Here is a 5,751-nt window from a genome sequence, read left to right as displayed (position 1 = left end):
CACGGGATAATAATAATAACAATTGGGCTCAACAAACGAACATGTACCTTCATCTATTAGCCACTTGAGACTAACCCCTAACTGCTATACCCAAAGAACAACATGCATGTATTGATTGTTCTTTCTTGCTGTATTTTTTGTTGTTTCATGTTATTTTTTAGATTTATCATAAAACTAGTATTGAAGCCCGTGCGATGCACGGGTTTGTCAATTTTCATACATATCATCGTATAGAAATAGGTATTTTATAAATTATAAGTATAATAGAAAGTCACTACAAGAAATTATACTATTAACGACGGGGAATCCCGTCGCGAAAGACCAATAATCGTTGATTAACGACGGGATTTCCTGTCGCGAACCCGTCATAAAAGGGGGCCGTCGTTAATAGAAATCCCGTCGTAAATCCGTCGTAAACCCGTCGTAAAAGACATTTGTGACGGTAATTCCCGTCATTGTTTGGTTGTTAGCCCCGTCGCAAAAGGCTTTTGCGACGGGATTTTTTACCCGTCGTAATTAGGTTGTCGTTATAGATACAAATTCTTGTAGTGAGTAGAATTCTATTGTATGCTTAATAATAGTTATTATGATTTAAATTTATGATATGAATTAATCCAAATATTGAAGGTTTAATATAAATAAAACTCTATTACATATTTGATAATTATCTAGGCATAGAGTGTTTTATAGTATTACGAATATGCATAATCTCTATAACGAATATGCATAAGTATGTAATGGTATAGAATGAAGAATTGTATAGAATGGTCACATAAACTCTATTAAGGATATGCATACGTATGCAATTGTATAGAATGAAGAATTGTAATTATATCTACTTTTCTTCGTTAACTATTCTATCCACTCCCAATGGTATTTTGTCTTTGTGAAAATTCACTATTTGTAATTCTATCTTATTTTTTTAAATAGGATAATTGTATTTTTTTCTGTTATTTACTTAGTACTTATTTATCTTTTTTATTCTTAGTAAAAATTATCTCTTATTATCTTTTATTAGGTGCTTATTTATCTATTTTAATTTTAATAATCTGAAATATATTATTCAGAGATTTGATGACATGGAAATAACGCATGCCCATCCAAAATAGTCCGCTATACTACGTATCAAAACTAAACAACGCTTTCTAATACATATGAACCTAATACAAAACACAAATACGATAACTACTCAAGACATGGGCATTTAAGTTTATAGACATAGCAAAATCATGATTGACCAAAAATGTGTGATATGCCAATAGCCCATAAAGAGATTTATGAGAACAAAGCATATAAACTTAGACGAGCAAGATGTGTCACAGAAAAACCATCAAAGAAACAACACAACATATCAACTGTTTCCCACGAATCAGAATTCACACCTTAAGCTTCATCCACTCATGTTCTGAAACAATAAACAGACACCCAAAAATAACAACACTGGATAATAATCTCATCTGTCCCCGGGGTATAATTAACACCACATTGCGTCACATTGCATATTTTATCACAAAAACGTAGAAAGGAAGTAGGATAAATTCCCATCAAAAGCTTATATGTATATATATAAAAAGGTTGAAGAGAAGTAGGATAAATTTTAGTTGGAATCTATCTTATCATATTATCTATCATCTTATCTTATTAAGTGGTCAATCATGGCAAGACTCTAATATTCTTTATTTAATTAATTAATAAGTTAATAACATGTGATGACGTGAAAATCCTACGTGGACGCTCTAAATGTTCTCCAAAAAACTCCCCTTTATATATATATATATATTAGATTGTTCATAATTGTTGTATTGTTTGTTCTTTTTTCTGAAATTTTATGTTTTTTTATATTGTTTGTTCTTTTTTGTTGAATTATTTGTTCTATCTTGTTTATTTGTTTGTTCATAATAATCATCTGGTTAATGTTCATAATAAAATTAAGCTCTTCATTGATCAGATACTGAGAGCAGTGGAGAGGAGGAGCAACGTACAGAGAGTAACGATGAGGAGGACGTTGTTAGTATTCATAACTTAACCGCTACTATTAGACCGAAGGTTTGTTTGCATTGTTTACTTCCTATTTTATCATGGATATCTAGTTTTTGAATGAATGTACATTAATTAGATTATATGTCTATTGAGTGTTGTTACATGACTTTGATTGAACGCCATTTTTTTATGCATCTTAGTTGAGTATAGGTGCCGAGGTGAAGAAATCGGGGACGGTTGTATCGACCAGGCTGAGGAAATGCGGAGTAATGCATAGTTTTATCTTTGATTTAAACTTGTTAATAGTTCTTTGTTTTCTATGGCCAGTTAACTTGACACTTGTATCCCAATTTATGCAGCCAGTGTTGGAGAATGATAGGCTGGAGGTCTTTTAAAAGTTGTTGTCACTATTGGATGACAGTCGCAGGAAGTTGTTAAACAAATGGGGTTTGGAGCCTTCCTGAACCTGAAACTCCGTAAACTATCCCCAGAATTTGCCTATTGGTTAGTGACCAGGGTATATGGTGCTAATGGGGTATTCTATGGTGGGGGCGATATGGAATTGCCCTAGATCCCATCCAATTTAACTGTGTTTTGGGGCTGCCTATTGGTAAAGAACCTGTACCGTCCCTTAATGGCAACCTAGATACGCGCCATAGGGAGATAGCAAACCATATTGTTAAGATGTATGGGGATAGTGGTGGAGCTTCTGTTCAGAAGGCTTGGGAATATGCAGTTGAGATGAGGGATGGGCAGGGTAAGACGGTGGGTACTCTTGTCCCAATTGTAAAAAAAGAGGAGGAGTTTGAATTCAGAATAGCATTTATGATTGTTATACTGGAGTTGGTATTGTGCCCCAGCACGGACGGGTTTACCTTGGCAGGGAGGTTGTTACCTACCGCATCGGTAGCTCCAGAGTCAAATTCATATGATTGGTGCACGTTCTGTTTAGAGTGGCTAAAGATTTGGTCCAAAATGTTGGAGGTGACTATGGAAGAACTTAGGTGAGAGGGAATACCAAATCTTCCTGTTGTGTATGTATTGAGTCAGTAGTATAATGATTCATTAATATGTGGACTGATGTTTGATTTTGATGTTCTACAACAAGTCTGTTGATGTTGCTTACGGCGAGAGACACCATCCTCAACTGTCAAGAGATATGCGGGGTTCTTACATTGGAAAAGAGGTTAGTTCTATTATGTCTAATTTATTTTGGTTTAATTAGTTTATAAGAATCCATCCCGAATTAGATTTTCTCATTGTGGAGCTTGGAAATAATTGTATAGGTTTTGAATGGTTTAACAACCCGATTTGAGAGAATCGAGGAGCAAATGCAGAAGCAAGGAGAGGTTTTAAGAAGTATCAAACTTGATTTGTCAAGATTACTAGGGTTGAGGGATCAAGATAGTGGCCCTAAGGAGACTCGGAGTGGAGGTATAAGTGGTGGGATTGTGGCTGGTGTGGCTGGTGGCCCTGCTCTCGGAGGTATACAAACAATTATGCCGGCCACAATCCCTACGACCACTACACAGCAGTTTGGCGTTCCGTCGCGGGTGGGTTATGCACCAGCTTCATTTTGTTCAGCTGGGGGTTTTGGCACCCGTGGCTATGGGTTCCTTCCGCCTTCCACTACAGTCTCTCTAGTTTTGGCAAGTGATCCTCTACCCCCGGGCCACGGTGTTGGTCTATCAGCGGGTCCTTCTTCTGCGATTTCATCAGATGTTCTTGGATTTATGACTCCCTCTTCCTCTGATTGTTCTGTCCCTACGAAAGTTGTGACTGTGCTACAAACTGAAGCACACTCTCCTGCTCAGAAGCCGATACATTTTTGTACACTAATGTCAAAGATATAATGTTATCTTAGAGAATTATATTGTTGAAATACTTATCTATTGTGCACAGCTAATCACCACTGAATTTCTAAAGGGAGTTCCAGTTCTTAGGATCTCCTGGAAGAGTCGGACTAATATGGAGAAGGAATTGATTTCTTTCATCAAGGAGTGGCGGGGAACTAGCAAGTAAATGTCAAATTGTATTTGTTTATTTGTTACCCCGATGATTTAGTAAATTAGAAGGGGTTTGTGTAGGGTTTTGAACCAGGAATGTGATGGTTGATTATTCTTCAATTGACTAATATTTCCAGTGGCGAAGGACCAGGGTTGATTGAATTCGATGGTTTATGTCTAAGACAATATCAGATGTATCGAATGGTAGCAATGGATGAGTATGCGGGAGGGAATATGTCAGATTGGCTAGGAAGATGTATACTAGCAGGTGGAAGGCAGCATTGGGTGCCGGTAGATGCCGTAGTGTAATGCTTGATCCTGGTTTCGGGTTAAGTATTCAGACAAAAATCACATGTATGTTATCATGATCCAGTTGTATTTAAACGTATCTTGAGCTCCATTCTAATTGTGGCAGGTTAAGGTACAAACAAACGACCCCCCTCAGTCTGTTATAGCTCCATATGATGCCCCCTTTGAAAATCTCGTCATCCGTAAAATGTTTGTGGTATGCATACTAACTCAATTAATTATAATAGTGGTATTGTCTCTAAATTTATCAAATTAGTGGTATAAATTTTACTAAGCAATCCCATTTCGCAATTTATGCTAGGTTGTACTACCCGTGTTGTACATGTACTTCACTCTTCCACCGCATAAACGATGGTATTGTGTTGTATTATCCATGAAGGATAAGCGGATTTGGGTGCTTGATCTTACAATAGACGAGCCGTTGGCAGAGCACGGTCGTTTGATTAGCCACATGGTAAAGATTGTTATGTAATAACAATTAATAATTTTCGCATATATTTCATATATTTGATTGACTTGTTAATCTTGTAGGCGGAGTACTTGGACATGTTGTTTTACTCTAAAGACGAGTCATGGGTAAAGGATGGACTGAATGGATGGGGGGTTGATCTTGTTTCTGTCCCACCGAGCGATGAGTAAGTAACCCAACACAATATTTTGCGTAAATATAAGTTGGTGGTGTTTTTAGGGATTTTTTGGTTTGATAAATGTCCAATATTGGTCATGCGGTATGTCAAATTCTGTCGTAATGATATCATGGATAAAGGACATAGTCCAACGCAACAAAATATCAGCCAAATTCAACCCGGTACGTTCATTCTGTGTATGATGCTAGCAGTGTTCCGTTGTGTGTGATTTGTAAAACAATAGTCTAAATTTATCATCACCTTTATTTGCTATAATCATGGTGCAATAGAGGATGCAAGGATAGCACTTGTGGTTGATGACATCTTGTGCGATATGAATGTGAGGAAATTCGAAGTGTACGACCTTATTTGTGGGAGGCAAGGTCGTGTTTATCCCATGTTGTAGCCCATGATTGTTTATTTGGATTACAGTTTCAGTTGTTGGGAAACTATGTTGCATTTGGATTCCAGTTAGTTAGCATTTGGATTGTAGACTGAAGTGTAATACTTGGTTTTAGTCGGATACTTTAGTTAATTTATCAAAATGTTAAGGTGGATAATATCTCTGAATTGAACTTCTTTATGGAATATTTTGTTTTACATATTACCCGGAAAATCATACGGTCTTGAGTAACAGAGTAGCAGCTTGAGTTACCCTAAAATTTCTAAGGGAAATCATTGTGGAAATCCAAATGAATGAACAGGTGGATTTTTTTTTTTGGGGAATTTAAGGAGTATATTTGTTTTTTGCCTGGGAATACATTTGGTCAACTTTGGTACATTTACTACGAATTTGGTCAAATTTGGTACATTTACACCAACAGTTTTGG

Source organism: Spinacia oleracea, chromosome 2 (genome assembly GCF_020520425.1).
Source record: "Spinacia oleracea cultivar Varoflay chromosome 2, BTI_SOV_V1, whole genome shotgun sequence".
Lineage (NCBI taxonomy): Eukaryota > Viridiplantae > Streptophyta > Magnoliopsida > Caryophyllales > Amaranthaceae > Spinacia > Spinacia oleracea.
Note: the sequence above shows the minus strand (reverse complement) of the source record.